Genomic DNA, 16,587 nt, shown 5'->3' on the forward strand with positions numbered 1-16,587 from the left:
TGTTGCTTTGTCACGAGTGAAAACATTATCAGGTTTATTCATGATAGACTTTGATGACTCAAAAGTTAGTGCTGATGCAAATTGTGTAAAGGAGTATAATAGATTAAGAAGAAGCTATGCTCCTCATTTAGGTCAGTATCCTGTGTTGGAGAAACGTGTAGTTTCTCGTAAAAGGAGAAATGAGAATATCTGTAATGAAGATGTAGAGAGGAGGGAAAAAAAGAGGAGTGATGTAATTGCAAGCAAAAAGAAAAAGGAAAATGAAGAACAGGTTGTAGGATGTCATTTTGAAAATAGCTCTGGTGTCAACTGCTACGCTAATGTAGTGCTGAATTTTGCATTTTATCTGGAAAGTGTGCAAGAGCAGATAATAGTAAATCAGGGAAAAAGATTCTGTTCTGAGTTGAGTCTCCTTTTTCAAAAGCTGAGTAATGATAAAACTCAAATAGAAAGTGCCACTGAAATTAGAAAACTTTTAGATGTATGTTCAGGACGAACACAGTTTTCTCAAAATGTACAGCAAGACGCACAGGAATTCTTGATGTTTTTTCTTCAGGTACTGGAAGAAGAAGGGGTTCCCATTAAAAATTTATTTGGTCTCTCTTATAAATGGGAACATAGTTGTGAAAACTGTTATAATATATGTGGCTCTAATGTTGATTCTGAAAGGTTTATTTATTTAACATTGCCAGAAAGTAAAACAGTCACTTTTGCTAAATTAGTTAAAGATGCTAATCATAGCATGGAATGCAGTGAGTGTCAATCTGACATGTTTTCAACGTTAATTTTAAAGGAATACGGACAGTATGTAATTTTAATGATGCAACGCTGTAAAGCTGATGGTTCAAAATTAGATACTTTAATAAAGAAGTTTACAGGACAGCAATTATCAATTTCAGGAAAAACTTTTGTAACAGTTGCAATAATTTTCCATGATGGACCTACTGTAACTTCTGGACATTACACAGTTTATCTTAAATGTGAAAAAGGCTGGACACTGTGTAATGATTCCCAATTGATTTTTAAGCAACGTTTGCCTTTTGATTTAGCAAATTCCTATCTAATCTTCCTGAAACCTAAATTTTAGAGAGATTTGGCAACATCTGGACAAAACAATTTTACAATTTTATTGGATTACCAGTGGAATTTTAAAAAAAAATGATTTTACAAATTACCATTTGGCCTAATGGAAAGGTAACTTATTGTAATGTGGACTTTTTTAATTTTTAATGAAACTTTGGAAAAACAAAAATTTAGACAAAATCGGTAACGTCTGCACAATTTAAATTTTGGAATGTTATTGGATTGCCATTGGAAATTTATTCAAAAAAGATTTTTAAAATTACTATTTGGCCATGCGGAAAGGTAAACAATTCTATTGTGGACTTATTTAATTATTAATAAATCTTTCGGAAACCAAAATGTTACAGAGAATCGGTGAGATCTGTACAATTTAAACTTTAGTTTTTTATTGGATTAACATTGGAAATTTAATCAAAAAAGAATTTTAAAATTACTATTTGGCCTAAAGGAAATGGAACCAGATGTATTGTGGAGTTATTTGAGATATATTTTTGGGATTATACTTCTGAAACAAAAATATCAGACGGTATTTTAAAGAAATAAGTATTGATATTAGTTGATATTTTTTTAGAATATTATGCATTTCTATAATGTTATGTTTAAGTTAAAAGAGATTCTGGGCTTTTTTTATACAATCTTTGAGATTGTTATTTTTTTTTTGCCCGCTGTTAAATGATGAATGCAATTGCTTTCTCAATTTATAGTGAAATGCAATATATTCTGAAAACAGCAAAAAAAAAGGCAAAATTTTTTGGGAAAAATATGTAAATATGTGTACTGTATTATAAAATGTTTTATTAAATATTAATACTTTTTTCTTTTTTTTCAGATTGAGATAGATAATTTTCGAAAACTAGAACCATTTTTAAAGCAATTAAAAAAAAATTTAAATGAATAAATATTTTTTTGAGTGGGTATGGTAAGTCAAAAATATCATGGTCCCTTTTTTCCACTTCTCCACAATCACATTTTCAGTTTTTCATTGTAGTCTCTCAAGGACCTTGTAATGTGATAATTGATTTTTAGTGGGTTTTTTTTAAAAAAAATAATAATTACGCGTACCGTACGCGTACGGTAAAAAAAAAACAAAAAAAAGTTTTAGAAACATATATAAAAAATAGATGAAAGGTAAGGTTGGCTCTTAATAGAGCCGTTGTGTTCATGCAGGGACAGAGGAAAGAAAGAATGGGAATATTAGATGGTACGACAAGTGTGCTGATCTATTTTATTGTTCACTAGGGAAATACTGGTCTCCCTATAACAAATTAGATCATGACAAGTGGCGCACCGTATTTCAACCCTCAGAAACCGAGGGTTAATTTCCTGAGGAGAAGAAAAAGGAGATGCTCCCCCCACAGATGAAGGGCTCACCTGACATGCAGAAGAAGGACTCGGCACTGCAGATGATGGTCCAGGCTGAGCTGCTGTGGATGCGCTTGGTTGATTTACTGAAGGGTTACCTTCAGTAAGTCGAGCATGTGTCCTTCTGTGTACATCCTTAAGGTGTCTCAACATGGTGTGATTCCCGAAGGAATACTTCCTGTCGGGATTCCCTCTTGAAAGTACACGGCCACACAGCTTACAAGTCACTAAGGGTGCATTTACCTTTTGCTGGCCCTCTGGAAAAGAAAAATACTCCCATATGAAAGAGGTCTTTTGTTTCCTCGCTCTCTGCCTCAAGGTAGTGCTGCTAGCCTCACTCTCAGAAGGGCTCTGCTGTTCTGCCATCGTATCACAAAGACAACCCAGCTCCTTCTCCTAAGGGATCACAAGCAGAAATGAGGGGAATGGGTGTGGTGTAGGAGAGTTCTAGAACTGAAAGTAGTTTCAACCAATCAAAAGTTGTGTTTCATGATCACATGACCAACCGTACGCTTACGGTGCGCTTACGGTGCGCTTACGGCAAAAGTACGCATGCGCGTAAAAAAGACATGCGCTCGCGCGCATGCGCATAACAGTCACTCCCCAACACTTCCGCGTAACGTGCGCGTGTAGCGTACACGCGTACGCGCCCCACGCCCAGTACGTGCGGCTACGCAAATTGCGTAACTATACGCAAACAGCGTAGATAAATTACGGACATTGCATAAACCGTAAGCTTACCGTACGCGCACTAAAAAAAAAAAATATATATATATATTTTCAAAGTTATACTAATATATCTTACCTGTTTGGTAAAAAAAAAAAAAAAAATCTTGAAATATTGCAGATTTTAAAGAAAAAAAACAGTGTTTTAAAAGAATAAAAAGTTTTAAAAAAACTTGTTTTTTAAAAAAAAAAAACACATTTAATATAAGAATTTATAAAAAAAAACAAAAAAAAAATCAATAAAAAAAAATATGGGAATCACATATGTTATAGCTAAGAATTAGCATTTAAAAAACCATACAAATTCACTGAAAAAACCATGGGTTTCACACACGTTATAGTTAGAAATTAGCATTTAAAAAACCTTGCAAATTCACTGAAAAAACCATGGGTTTCACACACGTTATAGTTAGGAATTAGCATTTAAAAAACCTTGCAAATTCAATGAAAAAACCAAAGGTTTCACACATGTTATAGTTAGCTGGACATTTCACTCGTAAAAAACCATTGAAATTCCCCCGTTATAGTTAGTTCAGCTAACTATAACTCGCGCGCCCGCAATGCACTGCTGATGACGTCACATATTACATCACTCATGACATGGTCACTGACATCACTCATGACATCACTGATGACATCTCAAATGACATCACTGATGACATCATCCAGTGAATGTGTGTTTTTCTGAAAATTAAATATGTTTTATATATGTATATCTCAAGGTCAATGGAAGAATAAATGGGTATATAAGTGTCTAAATGGATGCTTTGTTTTTGAAAAATGTATTGTGTAACTGACTGATTAAGTGTATCTTAGTGAATACATGGGTTAGTGAGTAATGTTTAAATATGTAAATATCTGTATCAGTCTCTCACTTTGTGTATAAGTGGCTGCGTGGGTTGGTGAGTAGCTACATGAGTGTTTATATGGGTTATTAGTTGTTTTTTTGAGTATCAGTCTGAGTGTCTGTATGGTTCGGTGGGGGGTATTACGTAGTGCATAGATGCATGAATGAGTGACTCACTGTTTGTATGTGTTGAAGACAGCATGTGTGCAGGACTGTATGGGTAGATGAGTGTGTGCATGGGTGTGTTAGTGAGTGAATGACTGTCTCAATAGTGTCTTCATAAGTAACTACATATGTTTTAAACTAGTATATGTGACTATTGGTGTTTATAAGTGAGTATATGTGAGAGTGAGAGATTGGAAGAGTTCCTGTATGAATAAGTATGTGTTTCTATAAGTGATTGTTTAAAAGACTAAGCATGTGTAAGTTTCTGTAAAAGTAAGTGTGGTGGTGTGTGTATAACTGTATATGCAAGTAAATGGATGTTTGATTCTTTATTAGCATGAGTGACTATGTGTGAGTAACTCTATGGATGAGTGGCATTGTGTTACAGGATGTTTAGGTGCATGAGTACATATGATGTGTGAGTACATGTATGAGTGACTGTATAGGACTGAAGTAAATGGATGTTTGATTCTTTATTAGCATGAGTGACTATGTGTGAGTAACTCTATGGATGAGTGGCATTGTGTTACAGGATGTTTAGGTGCATGAGTACATATGATGTGTGAGTACATGTATGAGTGACTGTATAGGACTGTTGGTGGATGAGTGGATGTGTATGTGGATCTTAGAATTACTGAATAGGTTGTTGTAACTGGTATTGGTATGTCCATTTTTTTGAAAATGTCAGTCTCTTTTTTTGAATGTTTGTATCAAAGGTTATATTAGGGTGAGAGGAGGTCTACCACTCTGTCACAAGGATGATGTCATCAGTGATGTCATTTGAGATGTCATCAGTGATGTCATGAGTGATGTCAGTGACCATGTCATGAGTGATGTAATATGTGACGTCATCAGCAGTGCATTGCGGGCGCGCGAGTTATAGTTAGCTGAACTAACTATAACGGGGGAATTTCAATGGTTTTTTACGAGTGAAATGTCCAGCTAACTATAACATGTGTGAAACCTTTGGTTTTTTCATTGAATATATATATATATATATATATATATATATATATATATATATATATATATATATATATATATATACACATACACACACATACAAATGCAATGCACAAATGCATTTGCACTAGCCAGTTTTTTATTTTGTTTCTCCAGAGGAAATATATTTTTCTTGCGTAGAAACCCCTTTCTATACATGTAAGGCAATGTAGGTTGTTCATCCTTCCTACCCCTGCCCTGATTAGGGACTTATTCATGAACACATCTCCAACCGTCTCCAATGCTGTAATATGTTTTCCAAACGTTTTAGACATAGCCACAAACTCAAATATCTGTGAACTACTGACTAAATCACATATAAAAAGTGATAGAATTAATTCTTGCATATAATTGCTTGGGGTAGCATTCCAACCCTTAATTATTTTGCTCACAATGCCACCTTAGAGGCTATATGCAAATCCGTCTTAATCCTGCTTCAGTAGGTGGGTGAAAAAACATTGGTTGGAATGCTCCCTCGAGCACTGCCAGTGGTTAGACTATTTGTAAGCATTCCTCACATCATGTTTTGTGGGTATTTTCATTCTACTGAGTAGGTGTAACCTCCCTTAAAGTTAAGGTAATATTTGTGTCCATATGTTAAAACTGTTCAAACTTGTATTTATGGTTCATTAATACAAAGCCATTCTTATTACGGTTAGCGCTCTAAGGAACTGTTATAAGCTCGGACTGCATTATTGACAGTGTAAAAAAGTGTTCACACCTTTGCAAAGTTTAACAATATGAGACAACATACAATGCCCCCAGGATGCTCTCTAATTAGATGCAAATATCTGCAGAAGCATGAAAGCAAGATTGATGACCCTTTGCTTTCAAACTAAAGTAATCCCAAAAAAATGCAAATAGGCACAAAAGAAACATTTTGCTAAACTTCTGTGAAAATGTAGGTAACATTTCTTTAAAGCATCATTTAGTAAAATATGATGATGCATGCTAGTATTTCCAAAATATATTCACAATGTAAAATCAGTGCAACCAGTTTCAACAAGATAATGGGAAACATGAAAATAAACAAGCATTGTCAAAGCAAATAGGTCTAATTTTAGTGGTCAGCCTTTTGGTTTTGTCAATGTGTGTCTTGTTTTAATATGGTTTTTGTGAAACTTTGTGGGAGCTGCCAGGCCCTCACCATTATAACAAACAATGGAGAAAAATAATAATACTTTTCTGTCTCAAAATCACACATTGCCACAGTAGTCCCTGGTACTGAACAAAACTACTTTGTGTGCCGATGTGCTCCTTGTGAAAGAGCGGAAGCCAAAGGATGGAGAGATGAACTGATTGATTTACAGCTTTCATGAATTCACAAGAATTTACAGAAGCAGGCCAGTTAATCTTACACCTAGAAAATATTTGTAAACTGCTTTTTAGCACAAACAAATATGCCGGTGTAGATTTGCTCATTCGAAAATCTGTTGAGCGTTTACAAGTTCACTTTCCCTCCAAACACTTTTTCCCTAGCCTGGAAGAAGCTTTACTTCTGCCATTGTCAGGAGTAAACTTCAAACCTTTCTCAGTATGGGAAAAGATTAGAGAGCTGCTGAAAACTCCTAAAACATGCAATTTAGTAGGTTTGCACAGACTCAAAATGGGCATTCCAACCCTGGAACTATTGCTTAATGCTACTTCCAGCCCCAGACTGTAGATCTGCAAAAAGGTGGCAAAATAAGGAAGTTGCTAGAATTCAAACCCTACTATGGTGTGAGCCCTGGCAGAAAGGTTAATATCAGAGCTTTTATACAATTGGATTGCTGCCATAATTTGTTGCTGCATTACGTAGCACCAAGTAGATTTATGAAGCAACTTGTCCTAAGGACAAGTAGATATTTGTATTACATTCTACACCCCTGATTAAATAATAAAATGAGCAAGCTATAGCTAGCTGTCTTATTTTGCCAAATCAGCAACTCTGGAACGGTAGCGGCTGTCTCCCAGTCACTCTGCAGGGAAGGCAGCATGCCACCAGCACGCAACACACCACCATGAGTAACAGCCACTGAAGCAGGCCACTACACAAATAGTGCGGAGGCGATATTTTTGGGACAGAAAACCTTCTTAAATTACACCAAGGTACCTGTAAATGGGCGAACAGGGTGACGACTTCATAGAAGGAAAAACAGTGAGCATACATTGCATACTCTGCCTATATGACCCTGGTATCACTCACTTCCTGCGGAGGCCATATTAGCTGAGGCATGTGTGTTATTTGTTTTATTTGTAGAGTGAATGCTGTGCACGAGGCACAGAGTGCTCGTGAAGCAAGGAAGGCTATGACTCAGGATAATGAAGATTACCAGTAAGTAATCGAGTCATTTGTAAGTGTGAATTCATGGATATGAAATTAAAAACATGAGTTTCCACTTCTAAATGAAGCCATCTGAGCCTCTAAGTCGCCCAAGGTGTTTAGGTTCCTAAAAAGAACAGATCCCACAGAGAATCTTTCTCTCGAGTTGTGGGGAGGAAGGTGGGGCTATTCTGATAGCACGACTCAAGGCTTCATCAGGCACAGCAAATGCGAAGTGTATAGGGTATCAGAGAGACATAAAGGTATTCTATTCCGAGTGCTGAGTTGCAGAGCGATAACGCGATAGGGGCATATGATCTGGTCCTGTGAATCATTAACAATTCTTCAGGAGCCTGACGGCTGCAGTGTGGCGAAGAAAAGCAATGACAGCCAGATAATCCCAGGCAAAAACCTATGGTGGACACGTAGAGCGGCTATGCATCACAACACGCCATATTACACATGCGCTATACAAACATGAAAAATATAAGTGTATGAAACAATGACCACATATACATACATTAATTATACATGTGAGCGAAACTGAAAGCATTGAGAACGGTAGACACAAAATACAGTATGTACATATTTACCCCAATAACAAAAGAGACAGGATGCGTAGAAACTGGAATTATTACAGTTGGTTGTTCCCCGCCCCTAGCACATTTGCTCTGACGTGTCACCGTATGAATACCTGTTTGAATAAACATACGCATACAAGGCACATGCGATAGGTGAATGCAGTCTTAAAAGTGTCCGCAGCAACAGAGCCTTTTTTCTGCAGTGGAGGTGGGGGGCGGGGGTGGGCTGCAGGAACTATGCAGATATCGGAAAGCACTGCATAGCACGGGCGGCCCGTGGGAAAGACGTCGCCATGCATTCAGTTTAAAGTGCGGCAGCCTTCGAGCAACGGATCAAAAGAAGACGAACCCAAAATTGAAACCTATTTAAGGCTGCACTACATCGACAGCGCTCCCATGGTGAATTTAAGTACATTGCTGTGCCTGCCCTGTGCCCATTTCACGACAATATTTTAAACACAAACTGTAATTTTCAGAGATATTTCGCCACACGCATCGTGGAAACAAACAAAACGTCCTTTGATACTGCCGTGAATAATTATAAATGCACACACAGATGTATGTATGGTTTATGCATGTTTGCTATACAGCTTGCAGCACTGTTTATATATATATATATATTTATATACACACACACACACACACACACACACACACATTACAGGACCGAAAGAAAAGATGCACAATTATAGGCCCTTGATTTAAATCTGTATGAATGAACAAGGGAAGATAGCATACCAAAGGACAGGCGGAGGAAACCAAAGTAAAGTCTGACATCAGTAGATGAAGCTCTCTAAACGAGGCTCGTTGGGACTTTTATTTTGCCAACCTGTTTCATTATTCAGGGTGCCAATGTCTGCCCCACAGTCTCTGCTGGAATCTGTCCCGTTGGAAGGCGTCACTGTTGTTACTGATTTATTTATAAAGAGACACTTATTTGGCTATGCCCTAACAAACTATGGGGATGCGCACATAAGGCAAGCAACTTAAATTATATATGTTTGGTGGCCTGATAAAACATCCAACGTGCACAAGCAATGCACTCGGCTGTCCACGATGCCGAGAGAAATTTTATATTTTCACACTATCTAAAACCTTTAAATCAATCACTCATTCGGGACGAATATACACAAATAAGCCATACTGTTGTTAGACGGCGTGGTAACGTACCTACCTACTCCTTTCTTTTACCCTTTGGGAGCATTTCGCACGCAGGCATAAAGAACAAAATACATTCACGCACATCGCCCAAAAAGTCCCGCATTGGCCAAACTACAAGCTCACCATTTCAACCATGTAATGCAAAGGGCGCCTGGAACCGGGTGCAAAACGGAGCGCTGCACCACCTCGTCGGGGGTATAAAGCGCTACATATATGATACAAGCCGGGCCCCCAATTACTCGACTCCTCGCACAACAATAAGGGCCTCGCAACAGTGGGAAATCGAAAATATAAACAATAATACAATATAACAGATGTTCTACTGGAGGTTTCCCTCCATCGCCAGCATCTCCCGGATCAGCATACAAAAATCACATCACAAAGGCGGCTGAAGAATACAATCTTTGTTGGGAAAAGTAAACAGGAACAAGTAATAAAGTCTAACGTTGACAGGCTAGTTTATTATAAGGCAAACTATCCAGTAGCCACTAGGCGGCATAAAATGGACAAATCTTAGAAAATGAGCATGTGATTTTCCTCATCCGTGGAAATGCGTGTGTAAGTAGCAAAATGCAATTCCCTCGAAAACAGCACGGACCCTGAAGTGTAGCATACTGCAGGCGAGGCCTTGGAAATGCTGCCTTGCACACCTACTATATGTAGGGACGTGAAGCAAGAGACTGGCCTTACACGTCTACTATATGTAGGGACGTGAAGCAAGAGACAGGCCTTACACACCTACTATATATGTAGAAAAGTGAAGCAAGAGACAGGCCTTACACACCTACTATATATGTAGAAAAGTGAAGCAAGAGACAGGCCTTACACACCTACTATATATGTAGAAAAGTGAAGCAAGAGACAGGCCTTACACACCTACTATATGTAGAAAAGTGATGCAAGAGACAGGCCTTACACATCTACTATATGAAGAAAAGTGAAGTAAGAGACAGGTCATACACAATTACTATATATGAAGAAAAGTGAAGCAAGAGACAGGCCTTACACACCTACTATATATGTAGAAACGTGAAGCAAGAGACAGACCTTACACACCTACTATATATGTAGAAAAGTGAAGCAAGAGACAGGCCTTACACATCTACTATATGTAGGGACGTGAAGCCAGAGACATGCCTTACACACCTACTATATATGTAGAACAGTGAAGCAAGAGACAGGCCTTACACATCTACTATATGTAGAAAAGTGAAGCAAGAGATAGGCCTTACACATCTACTATATGTAGAAAAGTGAAGCAAGAGACAGGCCTTACATATCTACTATATGTAGAAAAGTGAAGCAAGAGACAGGCCTTACACACCTACTATATATGTAGAAAAGTGAAGCAAGAGACAGGCCTTACACACCTACTATATATGTAGAACAGTGAAGCAAGAGCCGGGCCTTACACATATACTATATGTAGAAAAGAGAAGCAAGAGACAGGCCTTACACATCTACTATATGTAAAAAGGTGAAGCAAGAGACAGACCTTACACATCTACTATATGTAAAAAGGTGAAGCAAGAGACATACCTTGCACACCTACTATATATGTAGAGAAGTCAAGCAAGAGACAAAGAGCCGCCGTCTGTGCTAGGCACAGGGCTTGCCCTGCTAGGTAAGTGTAGGGTGTGTCTCCTGGGACTGGCTTTGTTGCAGTGGCTGATTGCCACCATTTTCTCTCACCCTCCCTCCCTCCGTTCCAGCCCAGGACTTTTCTCCACTTCCTGAATCTCATTCGGAGCAGTTCTTGGCCGCACATAGCTCTATCAGTAGGGTAATGTGAAGGGGGCACACAGGCTTCTCTCACATCACACTGCGCTGATTTGTAATCACCTAAGCATCCTAGTACTTGTTGCCCGCAGATCTGGCTGTAGTCACAGTGGCGCCTGTAAAAAATGTACAGAAGCAGTCTTGCTTCATTCAACCCAGCAAGAAATGTACCACAAATCCATGCTTAACTTTGAATCCCCCAATACTGAGTTATCTCCTGCTTCACCTCCTGCCCACCGACTGGCCAAAACATCTTAAAACACTCACTCCACCAATATTTGAGAAATGTACATCTTCACTGACCAAGAACGTATGGGTAAACGGGAGACACCTCCAAACGGCAAAGCATACCCTGCTTCAAACATATCCTACGAACTAAGCTGTTCCCAGCTAAAATTTCAGCCTCGATCTGTCTTTCTTCTGATCCCCTTCCATCACCCAACATTCCACTCCACCGCAACACCTTCTCTACGGCTTCCCCTCAGTTTGATAGATCATCCAACTGTGGTGCCATGGTCAACTTCAATGAACCCCTCTAACTGGCCATAGTACAGCTTCATCTCAGCCTTAATCCGGTGCAGCATTCTCCTTAGAACAGCATTTCCTTCGCCTCCACGCCTTCTCTGCTAGTCCGCTCCCTTAACATGCTGTTGCTCCCTTCTTTAGTTACACATCCATACATAAAAATACACAGAGCAATGGTGACACGTTTATCTTCAAACAAACATCAACAACTGGTCTGTGTCCAGCTTCAATCTCATGGGTAAATGCAAAAACCAGGAGGAAACCCACGCAATAAATTTGCCCCTCTTAAATGTTCAGCACGGAAAAACATGTTTTATGTGCAGACTGCGCATTGTGGACCACCTGCTTTACTTTCCCCCAAAAGTAGGCAACTCAAAGTCGCCAAAAGCATAACATAATGGTACTTACTGATACAGAGCTACATATCTACTGGCTGGGAAAGAAAACTACATACATTTTTGCAATTTACTTTCTACACCTTAAAACAAAAACTACATTCTTGACCCTCAAATACTAGTCACAGCTCAATTTTACACACCATACATAAAGTGCTGCCAAATGAAACTTCAGCTTCCTGGCCAGTTTATCACGTTCTCCAGATGCTGAACCAGGTGACCTCTACTATAAAGCATATCAACTAAAGCTGACCCGGAATGATATACACATCCACACTCAATCATCTCCTTCAACAAAAGCAACTGTTGGTGGCCCATCTTCAATCCCAAAGTCACTAATTTATGTCAATTTTCTAACACTATTAATCAAACTCCTGCTTCAAGCATCCATAATTACTGAATAATGTCCAATAGTCCATCTTCACCTATTTTCAAAGTAATGTCAACACTTTCAAATATTGACCCATCCAGCTATCATTTCAAGTTACTGTATTAGGGATTCCCACACCCACCACGACCCTCATCAAATAGAAACGCATTTGCATAATAACCCATCCAAATAGTAGACCCTTTCCAACTTTCGCTCTCCTCAAATAAACATGAATCCCAAATCCACTATCAACAGCTCGAAGATAAATACTGACCGATGTCCAGCTGATAATGAAGCGTGATTGGTTTCAACTCAACCCCTGCCACATACTGAGGCAGGTACATCTTTAATACCAAACGAACTCTGGCAAGATCCAGCTTTAACGTCCTCTTTGTCCTATATACTAAGCCAAGTGGATCTCTAATCCTTCCAAATACTGGTTCTTGTCCAGTTTCCGAACCCATCAACAAACACACAAATAAGACGCCCAACCCTGCTTCAGCTTCCAAGAAGAGTTGATTGAGTTTCAATGTCTAAAATCACACTCCAGTTCTGATCAATTACCTGCTTCGGCTTCCACATACAGGCTGAGCAAGGAACAACGCCACTCAGCTATCTCCCAATAGTGCTCCATGTGCATTTTCAAACTCCACTCCAAATATTAAGTAGGTGACAGTCGTCGACAGCCATCGCCGAAAATACAGACCTATGCTGAGCTTTTAATAATGAACCACAGGCAGTTTTACCTCAACATCATCAACACTGAGTCGAGCTGATTAGCAATACATTCCAAACACGACCTGCCTGCAACATAAACCCCCTTGCCACAACAAAAACTGGGTGGAACTCCAAGACCCTCCCCTTATTCAAAATACTGATCCACCCACCACCACCATTCAGGCAGAGACACACCTATTCACCAGTTGCCACCTTCACTATCCACTAAACCTTGGACTGGGTTCATGTAGAATAACTTTCCTTTTATTTAGCTCTCACATCAAACTTTCAGAGTTTGTAAGCGCTGTAAACAGCACGTTTACTCTGACCTAATTTAATAGTTCTCACTTTTATTACCTCCAAAGGATGGAGCGTCAAGTTAGTGAAGCCTGGATTCGAACATGTGACCCACAGATCACAGCAGACATCAACACCTACAGTTTCACTTCTTTCAGCCATCTCACCAGCATATCTTCAAAGCCCACCCTCACATATTGACCTATTTCTAGCTTTTGCTCTCTCTAAAATACTAAGAGCTCCAAACCACATACTAACTGATATTTATCTTCAACGATCCCCTGTAATGGCAGGGGGCCACCTTCAATATCCAAAGCCCCTAAATATTGACACATCAATCTTCAACACCCCTTGCATACTCTGAGCCATGCAGAGCCTTAAACTCCCCCTGCCCAAATACTGAGCCATGTCACTTGAAATTTTAATCAAATGTCATCCACTCTATGTGCAGTTTGAATGTGTTGCTAAATGTTTATGGCCACTCTCCTCCCCTCATCTGTGTGATATTGAGCACAACAGCCTTGCCTTCACAGTTGGGACGACCACTTCATCTTATGGTGCTGCGCAAATCAGTTTAATGTCAACAAGATAGCGAGACGGCTGGGAAACAACGCACCTATGCACTTAAATGCAGCGCTTTGTACATCTATGCATTGTGCCGATTTCCCCTACACTGACAGGTTCAAGTCACCAAAGGTTGCAGTAGAAAGGCGTTTGTTCCAACCTTGTGTCCTGACCATGGTCACTTGCCATGTGCTTTCCAGGGGCAACATCTGCATATGGCATGGACCATGGAGTCGGCAGTACCAGCTCCAAATGCCACTTAAGCTCCTGGTTATTACAATTTAAAATGGTTCTTTCACTACGCTGCATAGCACTGACAACAATAGTTATGTCATGCCTTGGACAGTGCATATAGCAGTGCTGTTTTCAACACTTGATCACAATGGAGAGTTCATACTCTCCATGGTCATTTCGGCGCATTGGGTATTATCAGATGCAATGGCCGATCTGGGAACTTAGATCCCTTGTACAGTACTAGATGCCATTGTAATGACTATTCAGGGGCGTGTGTGGCCATTTTAGTGCCAGCTGAAATAGCCGTTTTACCACGTGTACAAGACCTTCTGAAACACTCACTTCCGCTTTTTAGTGCCTGCCTCGTACAATGGTCATTTCAGCACTGTGAACAGTGCCTACTGCAATGTTCATGTGAGATCGTTGTTAACAGTCCGATGGTAAATTCAGCTTGGGTCTACTAACAGGCGAAATAGTTATTTAAACCCGCTGCAAGGGTCATTTCAGCCCATCTTCAACAGCTACTAAAACTGCGTATCAGTACACATCTGATAATTACAGCAATTGCCATTTCGGCCTTTGAAGTTAGATTCTGGTGGTTGTGCCCTTTGCTGCAATTGTCATTTCAGCACTGTTGTTCGTATCTACTAAACTGTTCATTTGCGTCCTTAGACAGTGGTTGCTTGAGTGGTCACTTCAGCGCCTTGGACAGCGCTTGCAGCAATGACCATTTCAGTCGTCTGCCATTAACTTCTGTAATTGGTATTTAAGTACCCTGGACAGTACCAGCTTCAATGGACACTTGCCTTGGTCAAAATGCTGCAATGGTTGTTTCAGCGCCTTAGGCAGTACCTGCTGCAATAATCATTTAAGCGCATCACCAATTTTCGCTGAAATAATGACTTCAGCTTTCGTCTAGTAAACACTGTCTGTAGTTGCGTTCCTTTTATTGTTTCTGCTGAAACTGTTGTGCAAGTCCAACTGCTGCAAAACTAACAAAATCCCATGGCTGCAACGACTACTTCGGCACTTGGCCCGTAACTACTGCAATGGCCATTTCAGCATTTGTCAAATACAACAATGGACATTTGTACAATTTTTCAGCAAGTGGCAAAAATGTGACAGTCTTTTTCTAAAAAAAAACTACCGTAATGGTCATTTCAGCGCCTTGGAACCTCCCCAAACTCTGCAGTTGTGGAAAGGCACCCTCACTCCTGCCCCGCTCGGGGGCACGGGTGCTTGAACTGTAAAGCCTGCCAAGAAACTATAATTCTAAGAATGGAGCCGGCGGAGGATGCTGGAACCAGGTTAGGAACACGCAATACAGAGGGCGGCACGTCTCTCTGCGGGCAGAGGCGTGCATCTTGGTGCAGCAGGGAGGAGCGTCTCCCTCCCCCGGAATTTTCTTTTTAAGACAAGTGTGGTGCGTGGGTCTCCAGAAGCGGACAAGTTTAGGGAACGAGTGAAGCGTTAAGCAGAACCTGCCAGCACAAGTCACGTGACACGGAGTCTAAATAGCGAAACCCTAAGCAGTCCCCGGCTCCAGATCAGCTGACAAAAAATCTATCTCTCGAGCCTTCGCACAGCCTGAGGCGGCAGGTGCCAACATTTTATACGCACAAAAAGAAAAGATATTAAATAACTTTCCCGACTTCCGCAGGCGCCGATCACCTAACGCTGTGCATCGTTTAGACAGGTGCCAGCCTCAGACAGTACTGAGGTGTCTTATTACAGTTATAGGACGAACAACCGCGGAAGGATACTGAATGTAAAGTCGACTGGTTCGGCCGCCCACCTCAATCTGAATTTCCTACCTGGGTTATCACGTTCAACGAAATGGCGGAACCAAGGTTTTGTGGTGTTTTTTCCTCCTCGGCCCCTGAGGGTATGAAAAATAAAGAGACGGACTATTTTTCTTAGCAGGTCCAAGCGCCCCTCCCGAGGTGTGAATACATCCGCGCCGGGTCTTTGTTTCAGTGGCCGGGGGTCCGCTGGCGGCGTCTCCCGTGCCCTCCCCCGGTGCTTCTTCTTCTTCTGGAGGGTGGTGTGCTGCACACGTATTGTTTGCCCCTACCCCAGACCGAATATTTTACATGTAAACACCGCAGACCTTTAACGGCCGCAGCACTGGTTATTACATGTATTTATAGGGCTGCAGTAAAGGGAGCCAGGCTCTCTCTGCTACGTTTCCGCTGACGCATCTGTCATTAATAAGGCAGCGACCCAATAGGTGGGGAGGAATAGGCGGAGCCTTGAACAGTAGGAGCGGTGATTGGGTTTAGCTGTTGTGGGCGGTGCAGAGTAACCTTGGTACAGTTGTGTTATAATGTTGTTCTTTGATAAGAGCGGCGGTTGCAGCTGTGGGGCGCTCGACGCGCGTGGGTATCCTTGTCGCGCGACCCATCCTTTATATCGCTGCTGTCGAGTTTGTAATCCTGATTTTTTTTTTTAAGAATGCGACGCTCGTTTGCTTTCTC

At 40.5% G+C, this 16,587-nt stretch overlaps 1 protein-coding gene across 1 annotated transcript in view; it reads right to left on the minus strand.

Annotated features, from left to right (window-relative positions):
* The window catches only part of SLC45A4 (solute carrier family 45 member 4), a 374,111-nt gene extending 357,798 nt beyond the window's left edge, over positions 1 to 16,313 (minus strand). The window contains exon 1 of the mRNA XM_085604829.1: positions 15,925 to 16,313. The gene's annotated coding sequence lies outside the window, so the exon portion shown is untranslated. The remainder of the gene's footprint in view (positions 1 to 15,924) is intronic.
* Positions 16,314 to 16,587: the final 274 nt, after the last annotated feature.

This window comes from Triturus cristatus, chromosome 5_1 (genome assembly GCF_964204655.1).
Source record: "Triturus cristatus chromosome 5_1, aTriCri1.1, whole genome shotgun sequence".
Lineage (NCBI taxonomy): Eukaryota > Metazoa > Chordata > Amphibia > Caudata > Salamandridae > Triturus > Triturus cristatus.